General features: G+C 43.9%; 2 protein-coding genes across 7 annotated transcripts in view; one reads left to right on the top strand and one right to left on the bottom strand.

The window, feature by feature from the left end:
* LOC146822122 (uncharacterized) overlaps positions 1-18,524 on the top strand; it is a 517,517-nt gene that overhangs the window by 466,325 nt on the left and 32,668 nt on the right. The window lies entirely within an intron of this gene.
* MAPRE3 (microtubule associated protein RP/EB family member 3) overlaps positions 1-18,524 on the bottom strand; it is a 767,705-nt gene that overhangs the window by 748,699 nt on the left and 482 nt on the right. The gene's annotated exons all lie outside the window — the stretch shown is intronic.

Raw genomic sequence — 18,524 nt, 5'->3', positions numbered from 1 at the left:
CCAGTGGATCCCTGCTTGGGGATCGCCACAGGAGGGCGATCCCCAAGCAGGGATCCACCCACTAGACACCAGGGAGGGGGGAGCGGCCCCTTGGGCAAGGGCCTTTGCTCCCCCCAAAGAATTTTGGCCAAATTTAGTCTTTTTGCCCCCCCCCGGGGGGCAGATGGGGGCAGTAGCCCCCAATCTGCCCCCCCGGGGGGGGCAAAAAGCCCACTAGACACCAGGGATTTTTTTAAAAAAAACAAAATAGGGGTGGGGGCTGCCCAAAACGGGCAGGCCCATGCCCCCACCCCCCAATGACTACAGTCTTTCTGCCCCCCCCCCCGGGGGGCAGATGGGGCATTGGCCCCTAATCTGCCCCTTTGGGGGGGCAGAAAGCCCACTAAAAACCAGGGATTCGTTTTTAGTTTTTTTTTAGGGTGGGGGCTGCCCGCAACGGGCACGCCAATGCCCCCACGCACCCGCCACCATTAAAGCCTTTCTGCCCCTCCCGGGGGGCAGATGGGGCATTGGCCCCCAATCTGCCCCCCCCCCCGGGGGCAGAAAGCCCTCTAGACACCAGGGCAATAAAAAAAATAAAAATATAGGGGTGGGGGCTGCCCAAAACGGGCAGGCCCATGCCCCCACCCCACCCCCCAATTACTACAGTCTTTCTGCCCCACCCGGGGGGCAGATGGGGCATTGGCCCCTAATCTGCCCCTTCGGGGGGGGGGCAGAAAGCCCACTAAAAACCAGGGATTCGTTTTTAGTTTTTTTTTAGGGTGGGGGCTGCCCGCAACGGGCACGCTAATGCCCCCACCCTCCCCCCCATAAAAATGAGTCTTTCTGCTCCCCAGGAGGCAGATGGGAGCTGTAGCCCCCAATCTGCCCCCCTGGGGGGTGCAGAATGCCCTCTAGAAACCATGGATTTTTTTGTTTTATTAGTGTAGGGGTAGGGGCTCCCCAAAATGGGCATGACAATACCCCACCCCACTCCCAGAGAAATTCCAATCTTTCTGCCCCCCCGGGAGGGCAGATGGTGGCAGTGGCCCCTGATCTGCCCCCTGGGGGGGCAGAAAGCCCACTAGGCGCCAGCGAGTACGCCAGCTTTTTTTATGCGTGGGGGAGGGGGCTGCCCAAAATGGTCATACCAATGCCCCCACCCCCACAAAAAATAGCCACAGTCTTTCTGCCCCTTTAGGGGCATATCGGGATGAAACCCCCTTCCCCGATTCCCCCCAAGGCGGCAGAAAGCCCACTGAGCTCCGAATTTTTTTTAGCAATGTGCATACCTGTGGATTTTGGGCCCTAGCGCAGTTGGCACGTAGGCAAACCTAGCAAACCTGTACATTTTTGAAAACTAGACACCGAGGGGAATCCAGGATGGGGGGACTTCACTGGCTCTCACCAGGTTCTGTTACCCAGAATCCATTGCAAACCTAAAAATGTGTCCAAAATAACACATTTTCCTCACATTTCTGTGGTGGAAAGTTCTGGAATCTGCGTGGGTCCACAAAATTCCACCCACCCTGCGTTCCCCAAAGTCTTCAGAGAAAAATGGTACCTCACTTGCGTGGGTAGGCCTAGTGCCCGCGTCAGGCAAGGGCCCAAAACCTATAGAGGAGACATCAAAATTACCTATCACAAAACAACCTGGTTTTGCAAAGGGGGTCCCATGAGTTTTTGGCCCCGGGCTTGGCGGCCATCTAGGGAAACCTACCAAACCCACACTGGTTTGCAGGGCATTCTGGGTAAGGAAACGTTGGGGGATCCACGCAAGCCATACCTCCCTGGAATCCCCCGGGTGTCTAGTTTTCAGAAATGTGTGGGTTTGGTAGGTTCCCCTAGGTGGCCGCCGAGCACCGGGCCAAAAACCCAGGTGACCCTCCTTGCAAAACCAGGTCGTTTTGATGAAGGCAATTTTCATGTCGCCTCAATACGTTTTGGGCCCTTGCCTGACGCGGGTACTTGGGCCTCCCACACAAGTGAGGCACCATTTTTACCGGGAGACCCGGGGGAACGCTGGGTTTTGGGAAATTTGAGTGAGCCCGGTGATGCCACAACCTTCCCACACAAAAATGTGATTTTTTCAGCTAAAATTGAGGTTTGCAGGGGATTCTGGGTAAGGAAACGTTGGGGGATCCACGCAAGCCATACCTCCCTGGAAGCCCACGGGTGTCTAGTTTTCAGAAATGTATGGGTTTGGTAGGTTTCCCCTAGATGGCCGCCGAGCACCGGGCCAAAAACCCAAGTGACCCCCCTTGCAAAACCAGGTGGTTTTGAGATAGGCAATTTTGATGTCGCCTCACTGCGTTTTGGGCCCTTGCCTGTCGCGGGTACTTGGGCCTCCCACACAAGTGAGGCACCATTTTTACCGGGAGACCCGGGGGGACGCTGGGTGGTTGGAAATTGGAGTGAGCCCGGTGATGCCACAACTTTCCCACACAAAAATGTGTGAAAAATGTGATTTTTTTCAGCTAAAATTGAGGTTTGCAGGGAATTCTGGGTAAGGAAACGTTGGGGGATCCACGCAAGCCATGCCTCCCTGGAAGCACACGGGTGTCTAGTTTTCAAAAATGTATAGGTTTGCTAGGTTTCCCAAGGTGCCCGCAGAGCTAGGGTTCAAAAACTACAGCTAGACATTTTGTCAAAAAAGGGTCATTTTTCACTGCGAAATTGAGGTGTGACTACGCAGCGTTTTGCGCCGTTTCCTGTCGCGGGCACTAGGCCGACCCACACAAGTGAGGTACCGTTTTTCTCGTAAGACTTTGGGGAATGCGGGGTGGGTGGAAATTTGTGGATCCACGCAGATTCCGGAACTTTCCACCACAGAAATGTGGGGAAAATGTGTTTTTTTGACAAATTTTTAGGTTTGCAAGGGATTCTGGGTAACAGACCCTGGTGGGAGGCAGTCAAGTTACCCCATCCTGGATTCCCCTGGGTGTCTGTTATTATCTATTGACTCTCGATGCATTTCTGCCTTCCAAATGAAAGATATTGTGTAAAAAAGAAGTCATTCTAAAAAATGACTGATAATTCTCATGCTAGTATGAGTATTCCCAATTTCAGAAATGTGCAAATATCTACTGTTTCTAAACTCTATATTTTGTTCCCATTTCAGAAATACATAGGTGTCTTTCATACCGATTTTTCCATGTACACATTTTTACAGAATAATTACTATATACCCGGTACATAATAAAAAACCATTGCAAGTTGCTGCTCAGTTTTTGGCTCTGGGTTCGTCGGGTTCTTGGTGAACCTACAAGTCCTATATATCCCCACAACCAGTAATGTCCAGCGGATGTAATGGTATATTGCTTTCAAAGAGCTGTCATAATTAGAAGAAGTTACAGGTGAAAACGTTGACACAAAAGGCTGTTTTTTTCAACTAATTTTCAATTTATCCTATATTTAACTGTTAGTTTCTATAAGAAAAAACCTTGATGGATCTACACAAATGACCCCCTTGCTGAATTCTGAATTTTGTCTTCTTCTCGAAAATGTATAGCTTTCCAGGATCCATTATTGCTTTTGTACCCATTTCTGCCATTAACTGGAAGGAGGTCAAAAGCACAAAAAATAGCAAAAATAGGCTATGTCCCAGAAAAATGCCAAAACTGTGTAAAAAATGTTGGGTTTCTGACAAAAGTCTGGTATTCCCGAAAAGCTGGGAAAATGGTGATTTCAACCCCACAAACCCTTTTTTGATAACATTTGCAGGGAAAAACCCAGATGCTTTCATTTGCAGCCCGTTTTTCCCCATTTTTCCAAAAAAAAAAAAACAAATTTTTCTGTATTTTGGCTCATTTCTGTGACCCCTCTAGGAGAATCCACAAACCCTGAGTACCTTTGGAATCCCCATGATGTTGGAAGAAAAGTACGCAAATTTGGCGTGGATACCTTATGTGGTCAAAAAGTTACAGGGGCCTCAGCACGCACTACCCCAAATAGCCAAAAAAGGGCGTGGCACAGGAGGGGAAAAGGCCTGGCAGCGAAGGGGTTAATTCACAAAAGTAGCAGCCACTAGGACAACCTTTAACATCCAAATTGTATGTCACATTCAGAGTGCTTCTACCCGTGGGGAAAAAGCCACTAGGCCCAGTAGTAAGAAAATTCATATAACATTTCTACTAGGGGGAACTTAATTAGATGCAAGAGTCCCCGCGTTGTGTACTGCCGACGCGTTTCGATTCCCAGGGTGGTTTGCGGGATTCTCTTCAGGACGTGGACTGGTTTATCTAAGGTAAGAGGGGGTATGAATTATGAATAAGACAGAACTCTAAACTTCCCAAATATTAAAGTTTCGGGATAAAATCTCCTCGAAAAGTACCTGATCAAACAGAGGAATAGTTTTTCACGTTGCAGGCGCGAAGAGCCAAGTTAGTATATAGATGGCACAATCTAAAATGAAAATGAATCCACCATCAGTTGTGTGCATAAAATAGTGAATGCTATTACTTTGTAGCCAGGAAAGCAAGGAAAGGCACTTACTTTCGCCAATCCGGCGGCGCTTTTACTAATGCGTTAGCATTGCTTGCTGCCGATTTATTGAAAGCCAAGTTGAAAGGCACAATGTAAAATAAAAATGAATGCTACATCAGTTGTGTACATAATTTATGGTATTTAGTTACTTTGTAGCCAAAGACGGAAGGGCAGACACTTACTTTCGCCGTACCGGCGATGCTTTAACTAAAGCTTCTCTGTTGCTTGCTGCTGATTTATTAGAAGCCAGTTCCTGTTAGTATGGCTTAAGAGGGGCCGCTATGGAACAGCTTTTAGAAAGCGGTAAATAGGCTTACTTCGATCTGTGATTTCAGTGTGCACAGAAACGAACCGCTTAACGTCTCTCTGTGTACATAAAAACAGAGCGTCAGCGTATGCCCCATTACGCAATAAGAAAATTTAAAGCGTCTGCATACGGAGAATTTGCATAATCTTACTTTTGTTCAGCAGAGTGCAAGGCATCTATCCGTATCACATTCTTGGTTTCTCTCTGGCAAGTACTTTCGGGTCACTAAGTATTTTAAGACTAACCCTGTCCAATTGCTTTCTGGTTAAGTGAGTTTATTGGGCATGAATGTGCGCTACCTACTTAACTCCACAACTATCATTACTTTGTGTGAATCTAAAACAGCCCATATCCAGAGGTATAATCGATAATAAAGCTTATCGAAGCTTATGTGTGCTTAGATGGTTATATTAATACATTTGTGTGCATGGTTCCATGGGTTGGCTTATTTTAGCTAAGTGCATACGGGGAAAGGAAGTCATGGACTGGAACTGTTATTGGTGTTTCAACATCTACCCAATTCTGACATTTCGTTCAGTCCTTTGGTAATACGATTGAAACGGGCTATCATATAAGCTTCCTTCCTTAACAGTAAAGCTTCAGCATCACCACCTCTTGGTGATGGTTTAATGACTGATAGCACGGTCCATTTGAAATAGAGGTCATGAAGATTGGAGTCAATAAAGTGGTTCACCATAGGTGCTGTTACTACTTTGTTTTTAATCCTTGATCGGTGCTGCGCTACGCGTTGACAAATCTCTTGTGTGGTTTTTCTAATATAAATTCTTGGGCAGGGACAAACAATTGCATACATGACATTTTTTGTCCTGCAGTTAGAGAAGTGTTTCCTTGTCCACTTGATGTCGTCATGTATGAAGTCAGTGCCCACCATTGTGTTACTGCAACTCGTTCAGGTACCACATTTATGATGGCCCTTTAACGGCTTCACACTGAACAGAGTTCTGAGGTCTTTGTTTCTATTGGAAGGCGGTAAATCTGCTCTTATAATTTTTTATCCATTACTCATATTCTTCTTCATAGCGAAGCATGTTACGTTTTTGCCATGAATGGTTCTAATTACGGAACGTAGTGTAACTTCTGGAAATTCACACAACAAGCGTAACCCAGAATACAGAAATTAAGCTAGATTATGCCAGCGTAATAGAAATTTCATTCAGGCCTAGTTAGGTCATGTGTTGTAGAGTAATGGTGGTCATTCCAAATTAGAGAAAGGTTCTGTTAAGTTTTATTCAAAAAGCACCTTAACTGATGCACTTCAGAATGTCTGATATATTGCAAATGTAACAGATAGTCTACACCAGCATTGTAACCATTAACTCATAATTAAAACTGATCCATTAAGTTAAGTTTAGTAACTATGTAGAGCTATGCAGTGCACAGTCCAGGATGAATATATTTTTTTTTAGTGCTTGTTTACCAATGGATATCTGGATGCAATCGCAACAGAGCACTGGTGTCAATGGTGGCGACTAGTGACGTGCTCCTTTTGTGATGCAGCATGTAGTTGCACCTCAGCATGGGCGGGAGCGAAGATAGTGAGAGATACAGACACTTACATACCATGGTTGTGCTTGGGTGCTACAGTGTTCTTTTAACCCCTTCAGCGCTGCGCGGATTTCCGCGCAGTGCTGAAGGTTCTGAGCGCGGGCGGGGCCATGACGGAACGGTTCCGTCATAAGCACAGCCCAACCGACGTGCATGACGGAACCGTTCCGTCATAAGCGTCGAAGGGGTTAAAGTGTGTCGCAGATGTGAAGCATGTTGGTGTGGGGCATGATGATCATATGGATACACTTTTGTTGCAACAATATTGAAGATATGCTTATGGGCCGAGAGGAGGGGGATGTTCATTTTCATAGGCCAGTGCCTACCATCTATACCATCTATGTGGTTGACAGGCTCTAATTTGTGGAATGGTTAGGGTCTGGCACTGCTTGGTGATAGGGGTACTGTCTGTTAGGGAACAACCAGGTCTTTAAAACCTTCCTGAATTTCATGTAGTCTGTATAGTTTGTTATCGTTGTTAGAAGTTAGTGCTAAAGTCTGCTGCCTAAACAATGAAAGAAGCTGTACCAATGGGCAGTATTTAGTCTGTGTTGATGGCCACAGTTTCATTTGGATTCCCTAGTAGGCAATGAAAAATGCTTTGAAGGAGAAGTATTTGGTTTTAGGTAGGCATAGTGTGATTAATGGCCTCTGAACTGCATTCTTTGTAGGCTTTTGAATAGGATTTTCCACTTTAGAGTATCTCAGTTTTCAATAATAAGTTGATCTTCAGGTGGTTGATTAGCATCCACTCTCCCCTGACAGAGGCACTGTCAGTTGTGGAGAAGAGTATGTTCTGTTTCTGTGCCAGGACAGCAGCCAGTTTAAAACCTGGAGAGTGGAATATTGTTGGAGGTTTGAGTCAAAGCAGCTCTTTCAAATCAGTTTGTATTATCTTATTGGAGATATGGCACTACCTTGCTGAATCAATTGCATTATTGTTCTTAAGTTAAGTGGCGTGGTTGATGATGGTTCTGGCCTAGATGGAGATGTTAATGGAAAGCTGTAAAACCTTTGACACATGAGGTGGACAAGTGTCCGATGGAGAACCAATCAGTATGCTGGCCAAGCCCAATTCCTAGAGTTTTTTTAGGAAGTTGCTTGAAGGCTGCAAATGTGTTGTGTGGTATCCAACTTGGTATTATGCTTTAAGATCAGAGGATGAAAGTCGCATGAAGGCTTGCTTCTGTGATATTTCTCTAGGGCATTCAGGTTTCATGAAGAGTTGGTCTGCAAGTGAATCACAGAAAGCCTGGTGTAGTGCGATGTTGGTAGCAGGGTACATCAGTTGATGAATTATAAGAGGATTCTGCAAAGTTTCTTCTATGGGCATGATATTTTGGAACTCCAATGGGAGTAGTAGCATTTTTACTTTCTTTGATGACCAGTGCATGAATCATTGTGTGACGTCAGGAAACGAGCTTACCAATGCAGTCATGTGACATCTATTGATACTCCAGCGTTCAGTTTTTAAAAACTTTACAGTATCTTTGAGCGAGGGCTGTTCAGTTGGAAGTGTTGGCATGAGTCTTGAGGATAATAAGCCTGTTGAAGCCTTTGACTAGTCTTCACTTCTGCTATGCGATTGGTTTCGCAAACATGCCGTGAGGTGCAAGTTGAGCTTGTTGCAGTGCCTGTAGAATGTCGTATGCTTTTTGAGACTGCCCTGGTAGGCAAGTCATTACTGATTGAGAGTGTTGGTCTCACCAGATGACTGCAAGACTTCCAGTCACTGCTGAAGAGTCCTGGTGGAAAAAAGATTGTGTCCAGAGTTTATACAGCTCTGTGCATCAGTCCAGCCAACTTGAAAGAAGTTGATATATGCTAAGTTTGACAGGTGGGATCTTGCTTTTGAGTATGTTTAGGTTACTCAAATTAGATGTTCTAGCCTCCCAGGATGCAGAAGTAGTTTCAGGAATCAGCGAAGGTGCATACAAAAGCCGAGGTATTTTTGTAGGCCTCTACATCAGTAGGAACAGGCAAATAAATTTTGGATTGGTAAGCAGCAGATGGGGTTTTCATTCAGTCGCAGCAACTTCTTGGAAAACTTTTAAAAGAGCACCCACAAAGAAACACTCCACTGGCATATTAATGATAAAAGCCCCGTACAAATGTTCATGACATAGCATTTCATGTTGATAGGAGAGTAACCAAATGTACAGACCTTGCACAGGTTATGGCTTTGTGAAGAGCTACTCAAATCTTGTTTTTTCAGGTACTCACTGGATACGACTTTGTTCTTTCAGTGCACATCCAAACAATATTTAAGTCTTGGTATATTTAAAGAGTTTTTCCTGAAAAAGGCATGTCTATTGTTACCATTTTTATATGCACATCTGTAGGCCAAGTATATTTTATGTTCGTGTGAATTTTGCTCAAAGTTGATTTGTTCTTTAAGGATTCATATACGGACTTGAAAAAAAAAAACCTTTGGGAAAAAAAACACCTTTTGGTCTATGAAATCCTTGCAGTGTGATGCAATAGTGACAGCATGCTCCTGCAGTATTTCTCTTATGAATGATTTCTTTGTGTTCTACTCTGCCACTGTGCACATGCCAACACATGGCAAATGGGAGAAACAGAAAAAGCACCACAGTGAGAGAATAAGACATAGAAAAAAAGACAGTCAGTGGCCCAGATAGAGAGTATGAGGAAGCCCATAGCACTTTAAAGTAAAGACCTACAATTGTGGTTGAAAGGGACTTTAGTTAGAATATTACTTATGACTATTTGGACCGCCTTAAAGCTGCCTCAGAGCACTGAGGAAGGTGGACATATAGAAAGACAGAAGAAAAAAGGAATGGAAGGCGTGAGAATGAGCAAGGGGCCTTGTGGATAAGGCGAGTCTTTCACAAGACATTGTATCTCACCGGGCAGAGCAGCAATGTTTTGTATGTCCCAGTCATAAGCATCTGGTCAATGGTGGATGAGCAGGAAATTCAGAACTAATCAGGACACAAGCGATCAGGAAAGGGAAGGAGGTAGATTTCAGGGTGATAGATCACAGTGACAGGGAAGGGCATGACTGTGATTTCAAAATAAGGGTACAGTGTTCAAAAGATACTAAGGCAAGCCAAAGAAAGCTCCTGGAATACATAAGACTGCCCACCCGCTTCACCTGTCTAATGACAGAGCTGTCATAAGCCTCTCTCAAATAGTTACATTTAGTAGAAGGTGAAGCAGAAGAGATAGTGGCAGGAAGATATGGGTTTCTGGGAGGACACAGGTAATCGGGTTGGAGAGGTCATGTCTTCAGCAATTTCTTATGAGGGTGGGAGTGAAAAGGGTAGGTACGAAAGAGGGATAATGCTACAAATTAATAAAACTAAATGATGGCATTTTCTGTCATGGAGCTATTGCTTCCTGGTCCAAAAAGCCGGAACTCTACCCATTCAAAGGAAGTCGTCTATTGTGCCCCGTTTCGTGCCTGCCCCGGCACAGTAGACACTAGATTATATGCAATCCAGTTTCTATCATACTGTGCTCGGTCCTATTTTCCAGAACCTCCTTCAATTGTTCTGATTTAGCCCCCTCACTCATGTAAGAAGCCAGACTCCTGTATGCTCCATTCTTTCTTAAAGTATTTTTATGCTGCTGCTGAACATTCCCATAAGAAGTTCTTCCATGCCTCACAAAAGAATTCCACAGAAGTATTTTCATCTGTGAAAACATTCCATAGGCTAAAGTATTGTCCTTGCACTGTTCGTAAATATTTAACGGAAGGGTAATACTCTTTAATACCCTGTGCCTACTTGTGTTCATGGGCATGTCACAAATTGGGTATAGGTTTTGCACTGCAATGGTCATTGAGTCACTAAATGCCAGAAGCAGTCAGCATTACACGACATGCCTTTGACCTCCAATGGCATCAAAATTTGACACTTTGTCCCTTTCTAAGCTCTTTAGTAACCAATTATCTGCTGTCTACTGGCTACGTGGAAGGAAAGGAGTGCAAACTAAAGACAATCACTTTTTGGTCCTGCCACTGCCCTCAAGACACACGAGACAAGGAATAGCAAGGAGATTGCCAGCGGTACCACATGCAAGCCAGAGTTAGCACTTTCTACCCCTGGCAACCTCTAATTAATATACATGTGTTACAAGGGGTTACCATGGATAATTACACTTGTGTGCTCGGTTTCTTCTCTTCATCCATCAATTATAGCAAATCTTTCCACAAATGGTTTGTGTTTTAGGCTATAAAATTACCCAAGCATTTCAAAACCAAGAACATTTTTTTAAATGTTAGACAATGAACTACGTGAGAACACTAAGTATGAAGTTCCTATCAGAAAGAAAAAAATGACATGTAATAACTGTAGGGTTGAACCGGGTGAAACACAGGAGAGCAATCTCCTTGTTGGAAAAAGACCCTCACACACCCGACAAGTAGGTGTCTTGCTTCATCATCGGGTCTGCTCCTACTCGGGCCGACGCTGCAATGCCCGATCAGGCGCCCGTGATGGGGCCTACTTCACGGAGATCTTTATTCCAAAGCCGATAGGTGAAGTGTGAGTAAGAGTCCTAGTGTAGGTGAATGTGGTGAGTAAAGTGAAGTTAAAATAGAGAAAAATAGTCCAATCAAAAATAATTTTAATGAGGTTGGCTACTTCCCTAGTTAAAATGAAAAAATTGCGTATCGTCACTCAATGTTGTGCATTAATACGCTTAAAAGAGGTCGACATGTTTCTTGCCCTATTATCAAACTTGATGGCAATTCCTCAGGACCTTATTTTGTACTACCTACACATTTTTTGGTGGTGGTCACCCAACACAGCCAGTGAGAAGCGGCCACCTTTACAGCACCCTAAAAAATGTGGGGGTACCTTTGGTATCAACAAAGATTAGCAAGTATTAACCTGTAATGATAAAAACAGTTAGAACAGTCAAAAGCAAAGTGATACAACATCATATCAATGATAGCCAATACTATTGGTTCAACAGTTAGTGATAGTGCATCAAACACATGTGATTTACCCCTAGGGCAGTGACATGCTTGATGCATTCAAACAGTATTCAATCAATAAGAAAGTACTATAATGATGAAGAACAAGGAAAAATTAATAGATAAAAAGGTAATTTTACGCTGTGGAGATTTGGTATGGAAGGTCTAGTTGTTCAAGAACCGATTGACACACCACACGAAAGTATCTCACCCTCGTTGAGTCCGTTCCGGGCCATAATGGTACCGGTCGCCGTCGACACTGAAATCTAGTGTCCCGATATATAGTAAAAGCATGTTAGTTCTTAAAAAGGATGCTGAATAAAATCAGCAAAGATGGTGAACTCAGGATTATATTAGAAAAAGTACCTAATATAAAAACATCTTGGTAATCAAGAGTGTAATTAATATCACTGTAAAATTGGTCAGACACGTGTATATGTATCGAGGGGCCGTTTAAGTTAGTACCACCCCTGCAAATGGTGCTGGAAGCATAGCGTACGAAGGTGCTGCCCAGACATACAAAAACCCTTTGCAAAAAGGTCTACTTCACCCAATAGGCGGTAACAACAACAACAAGCTGGATAAAGATTTAAAAATTACATTTGCTTACTGTTGCTGGGGTTTCAGGCCCATCTTAGCGGGGAGTGCCGCAGGGCTCTACATATGGCCATACTGTTGCGTGTAGAAAAATAAATAGAAGTGGCAAGGTTACTCACGGTTTTTTAGTTGAACCAGAGAGTTAATCCTACCTCACACGGATCGGCCGGTCCACGCGGTCTGGTAACCGGAAGGTTACTGACTAAGGTATATAGGAAGGCAAGGCGTGGAGTACGTGTCCCCTGCGCTTCCGGGTGGTTGAATTGACAACTAAAGCGCTGTACAATAACTCACAACATGTTGGAAGAGTAAACGTGACCCGAGCAGAGTCACGCAATGGAAAAAGGACCAATCATAGTCTGGCGATCCTAAAGGTGCAAGCACTGTATCGAATAGTTTCAATTATTGGAATGGCGTTAATTCCGATCACAAAAGTGCCCCCGAAATCGTATAATTGCAGAATAACAAAAAGCCCAATATAAAAAATATAAGGATAAAGACGCTAGTAAATAATGAAAAACAAGGCAAGCTTGAAGAGGCCAGTGATGCCAACATGTTATACAAGGGTCTTGTTACAAACACAGAGATGGGAGCATGGGATTTCTAGCTAGTGCCAAACCTCCAGTTAGGAACGTACAGAGGAGCAGAGAAAATGAATGACTGTAAGAACCACTCAGTTATGAGGTCAACAGGCTCCAAGGGATATCCTCATTGAGTCCTGATTTATCAGATGACAGTCTAAGGACCCATCGTTGTTCTAAACGGAACAAGGCGTCCTTCGACATGCCAGGATGTGCTTCCAGAATGCACCATTCAAAGGAATCGGGAGGATGTTGTCTTTCTTTAAAATGGGTAGTCATTTTGGTATTGGTCTTAGCACATCTAAAGGTGCTCCTATGTTCCATCATACGTACTTTCACTTGTCTTGTTGTCAACCCTATGTAGACCAGGTTGAAAGTACATCTCACCAGATAAACGGCTGTGTTGCAGTTGGTATGTTTAGTCAACCGCCACAAGACACCATTCGAGAGATTCAGTTGTTTGGTGACCTTAGTTTGGGGACAAGCAGAACAAGAACCACAAGGAAAGTGTCCCTGGACTGGTGGCAAGTCCCAAAGAGTGTTCTGTATCATGCTAGGGTGTTTCTTAGGTCTAGTGTGTATCAACATATCTTTTATGTTGTTCGTTCGTTTGAAAGCGAATCTAGGTTTAGAGAGGTTCAATGTACCAGTATTGAGAATCCCCCAATTCTTCCGAATGATGTTTCTTAACCGATTGGAATCGGGGGTGTAAGTAGTGACACATGTGATGGTGGAGTCTGGTTCTCTAATCCTGTCCTCCAACAAACCCTCTCGGTTGTTGTTCCACGCCCTTTTGTAAGCATCATTGATCACCTGTTTTGGATATTCACGTTGAAGCAGATCTTGCTTCAACGTGTTTGCTTCTTTTTTATAGTCACCAAGGGTGCTACAGTTCCTTCTGATACGGAGGAACTGGCCAACAGGTAAATTGTGTTTCAATGCCCTGGGGTGATGACTACTGAAAAGGAGAAGACTGTTTCTGTCAGTAGGTTTACGATAAAGGGTGGTGGTAATCATCCCTGCTTCCAAAAAGACAATGAACTACCACAGAATAAGGATTAAACATTCTATGTATTAGAGCGCTTAGACAACCTTGCGATGACAGCACGAGTGGTCTATCATACTAGCATCCTATTCTGCTAATAACTTCAAAGTACTGAGTACTAGAAAACAAGGTACAAACCAAAGAAATTAGTTTAACCTGTTTTATTGGTAAACAATTTTCCAAGATTTCCTATAAATGGGAGGATTCTCAAATATCTTGTAAATGTAATGTAGCATACTGACATTCTATTCTGCAGATACCATTGAACATGGTGTGCTCATAAATACAGTATGAACAGAAAAATAACAAGAAATGTGCTTATGGTGTACTATTTGCTGACAATTTTCCAAAATCTCCTTTGATGTTCGAGCGTAACATACTCCAAAATCGTGGAAAAGCTGCTCTTCCAAGTCCTGTTAGCAGTACTCAATTTGTAAAAGAATGAGTGGTAGTGCCAACGGCTCTGTTCAGAAGCCCAGGCTGGTGCAACTGAATGTTAGCGCACCGAATACCAAGGTTGTGTAGTCCTAAATCCAATTTATGCCTCTTCAATTCGCTACCAGATATTCCCGGTCCATTTATCTCACCCTTGCAGGTCCCTGCTTTCCACCCTTGTAACAGTTATTACATTTTTTCACTTTGTCTGATTCTCTGCCCGAGAGAAATCAAGACATCCCTAGCAGAAATTACATGGAGGCAGGAGACCAAAAAGCCTGGCAGAAACAAACAAAATAGTACCTGGAATGGGACCAGAATCACCAAGATCTTGTAAAGTAAGGTCACACTCGCATTTTTGGATAAAGCTGACATCATCTGCCTTCAAGAGACATGGGCACCAACAACTATGTTGCTATCAGGGTAAGCGGAATATTATACGCCCGCCAAGAAGATCCACCAATTAGGGAGATCCTCAGGAGATGTACCAAAATACATCAAACATTCACTAAAAATGTCCATTTTAGAAATAAATGCCAAGTCAGAAATGCTACAAGCAGAAATTTTAGAGGGTCTCAGAGGCAACAGGGAAACTGAGTCGACACTAATCATCAAGGTCTACTTCAATTCCCATGGTGGCAACACATTGGAAAAAACTGAAAACCTATTCGGTCACATGGGAAAATTAACCAGCACTCACATGGGCTCAGAAACTATCATATTGGGAGCCTTCAATATGCACCACTTAGGAGAGGACAGCACAAGCATTAGGGGCCCCAGAGAAACAACTCAGAGATTTAACGCATTTCTACAGATGTACAACCTGAAATCAATACAGGCGACAGTAAAAGGGATCAAACCCTTGAATTTTACCTACACACTTAATAACCAAACTCCAATTGACTATGTATTCTTGAATCAGGGTCTCAGTGAAGCCATATCGAATTTTGATGTCCTCCAATGGGCAGAGAGAGGTCATGCCGCCCTGATGATGCAAATGAATTAACAGGAGGGAATCGTGAACTACTACCTGCACTGGGAAAAAAAAAAAGTGAAAAGCACTACAAATTCCTTCTCAGGATAAAATGGTCACCTACATCCGTAATAAGGACAGAGGGATGGAAGAGCCAATGGGAGGGCTGGCCAATCATGCTACAAATGTCAGACGTCATCAAGGCTGCACCACTCTGGTTTTACAACTGCACTGTCTTCTGCAAGGACATAGCCAAAATAAAGCCAAAAAGGAAACGAATCACACAATGGGATTTGTGCTAGAGATTTTAAAATGCACCCAGAAACTAAGGGATGCAAAAAGGGTAAATAACAACTTAAGAATCACCACCTCGAGGGGGGTACTAGCAATGGCAGCAAAGAAGCAACTCGTATAAGAGAGCAAAAGAAAACTCATGAGGCCAAGTGAATTAACCCCTTGCATGCCCGCCCCTTTCCCCGCCCAGTGCCGCGCCTTCCATTAGCGGGCGGAGTTCATGACGAGCTGGACTCGTCATGGGCACAGCGCCACCGCAGCCCATGACGAGTCCAGCTCGTCATGGGCACTGAAGGGGCTAAAATCCTAATAAACACCAACAATTCTGGAAGTATGTTAACACCCCATGCCATGCTAAGAGCAGAAGGGGTAACTCAGTATCAGCAGAAAAATGGGTAACTCATGTTATGCTCCTTTATACTAAGTCCCCAGAAGAGCCTGCACAAAAAATTAAGTTCAGCTCCCCCCAACTAAGGATAAGGAAGACGATGACTCGATGCCATATACAAACAGCGAACACCCTGTACTCAACAACCAGGTGGTAATAGAGGCCCTAAAAACACCCATACCAAACAGTTTGCCTGGGTCCTTGTGAGCGCAGATTCCCAGTTCTAGGCTTCAGCCCTCGCTCCGCTGTACGCTGAATGTAAACTACACAAATACATCCCGGAATCATGGACTCCAGCCAATTTTCAAGAAGGGTAACAACACCAATCCCAGAAATTATAGGCTTATTGCATTGCTGGACATCGAGGGGAAAGCTAATGCATCATATTACAAGAGCTAGGCAAATGAGTATCCGACGAGGGCCTGCTGCCTTTTAACCAAACGGGATTCCGAGCGGGAGGCTCAACAGTTGACAACATAGTGGCCCTCTCCTACATAGGTCAAGTAAGGGATTTCCCTTACTTGACTAATTGTCATCCCGGTGCCCTGTCCCTTTGGTGTGAGGGGGGCCCCTTCTTACTATTTTAACTTCTCCTACATAGTCCACCAAGCGGTCACACAAAATACCTTGCCCTTCTTCGTCTGCTTCACTGACTACTTTGCGGCCTTTGAAGGAGTCGTCCGGAACACACATTGGCAGAAGCTTGAGAAGTGGAACATCCCCTCAAATTATTGAAAGCCATCATGTCCCTTTACACTAGGAAATGGGCTTGGGATCAAGCTCCCCAGATATATGACAACCACAAAAATGTTAACGGAACGAGGGCTTAAACAAGGCTTCGTGCTTACGCCAATCCTTTTCAACTTATATACAGCCGATCTAGGCCCAGCATTAATTGATGCAAACCTAGCCACAAAAAAAATCTACCTCATGCAATACGCAGAGACGCCCCCCATCCTTTTACATCACAGAAATGTTGGACTCCAGAAGTCCCTCAATGCATTGAGCACATACAATATATAAAGAATGAACTTATCATTAATGCAAGCAAAACCAAAATTGTAATCTTTGGGCGCCATCCGAAAAAAAGGGTCAAGAAATGGTGACTGGGCTCACAGAGACTAGAATGCGTTCAGAGCCATAACTATCTAACAAAGGAATGAAGGTCGTACATGCGCCTAGTAAACCAAGCAACACCCTCGACAGCCAAACGACCAAGGCCATTAGGAGGGTGATCAGGGCAAAATTCCTACCATCAGTTAACTACGCATCGCAAGCGTTTTCAGGTATGCTGGCAGCCAAACTCAACAAGCCTCAATGCATGGGTTTCAAGTGTGCATTCCCACACGAGGAACACTCTGATCAGATTTAAATTTGGCCTCATCAAACAAAATCTTGTGTATGGCCGCCCTGGCAAAATATTTCTATCAGTCAAGTGTCGCGCCAGAGAATACAATGAAGGAGACCATAAAATTAATTTTTACAGCCGAGTTATCCCTGGTTAGGGAATCTCAAAATGGCAGAGGAGAAGCTGCAACTCGTAGAAGAAAACTGGATCCAAAATATCAACTATACAGCTATTAAAGCTGCTATAAAAAAGCAATTGCACCTCCGCTCCCTCGAAATGGATATTAAAACTTTACATGAAAAGGGGCACACATGACTCCCTAAAAATAGCTGCAAATCAGTCAAGTAAGCCACATCTCCATCAGGCACTGGTCAAACATGGTCTAAACTAATATTGTGGTCAAGGCTGGAGCCACTTTCAATAAGAGACCTGAACACCAGCTGAAAATCGATTAAAAACATCATACGTAGTAGACTGCATGACTATAGAAACAAATCGCTGGCTTACTATGCTGCTCTCCGGCACTACACAATACCGGTTGTACACTCCGGAGGCCAATCTTTTTACACCATGGTACATGATCTGTCATAGAGGCCCAAAATCTTCTATTCACTTTGGAAACGGTGACCGAGGTGGCCAAATCTGAAAAATGTATACATCTGGCACTTTTAAAGGGCAACTTGCTGGAAATCACACCCCAACTGCCCAGTCTCTGCTCTGCTCCACTTAATATTTGTTTTAGGGTAACTGCCTAAATGCACTGAAGCATCTTACGTAGGCATCGAAATATCTTTATGTATGAAGGAATTATAATTGTGATTTCTGATATGCTTGTAATGGTTTTAGGTAATCATACAATAATGCTATTACTCACATACTCTCATTTCATACAGTACTAGGTAGGCCTTTTGGCTCGTGTATTAAAATAGAATATTTGCAATTTATTTTGCTAAAATTCCTTGAAAGAGAAGTCCAAAACCCACAAAAGTGATGTTAAATCCTGCAATACTAAGAAATATTTTACTAACCTAGAGTACTTCACAATCCTCTGTTCACCACATAAAGTCCCCAAAAATGCCTCTCCAGGTAGTCATTGCACCGGAACAGCGACGAGAGGCTCCACACTAGTTATTTTCATTCTGCCCTGATGTTGTCTCCTCACCCATTCACTGTTCTATATTAGCATGCAGTCTCTCTCCACTCGCAGTGAGTCCAGCTGTGCCCCTGCACTATTTAATATGCCCCTCTCCCCTGTGCCTACTTCCATACATGCCAATAGACCCTTATCTGTCCAGGCTGGAGACTCACGATTTTTTCAACCAAAATAGCTTGATTTGAGCTAAGTCCCGTCTAAAAGTGCGTATGCTTCAATAGAAATCAGTGGAAAAAATATATCCCCCCCCCCCCCGATTTCTTTTTTTTTTATCTCCCACTTTCCTGTGAAAAATGTTGTCATATATGTTCTTCCTATGATTTGTAAAGGCTCGAGTACTTTACGTTTGTCCTTCGGCCCAAGCCTTCCTAACCTAAAGACTAAGTATCATCCTATCACCCAAGGCCTGCGCCCCTTCCTATGACTTG

The sequence above is a fragment of the Triturus cristatus genome, chromosome 6 (genome assembly GCF_964204655.1).
Source record: "Triturus cristatus chromosome 6, aTriCri1.1, whole genome shotgun sequence".
Taxonomy (NCBI): Eukaryota; Metazoa; Chordata; class Amphibia; order Caudata; family Salamandridae; genus Triturus; species Triturus cristatus.
Note: the sequence above shows the minus strand (reverse complement) of the source record. Positions and strands in the feature narration are given on the sequence as shown.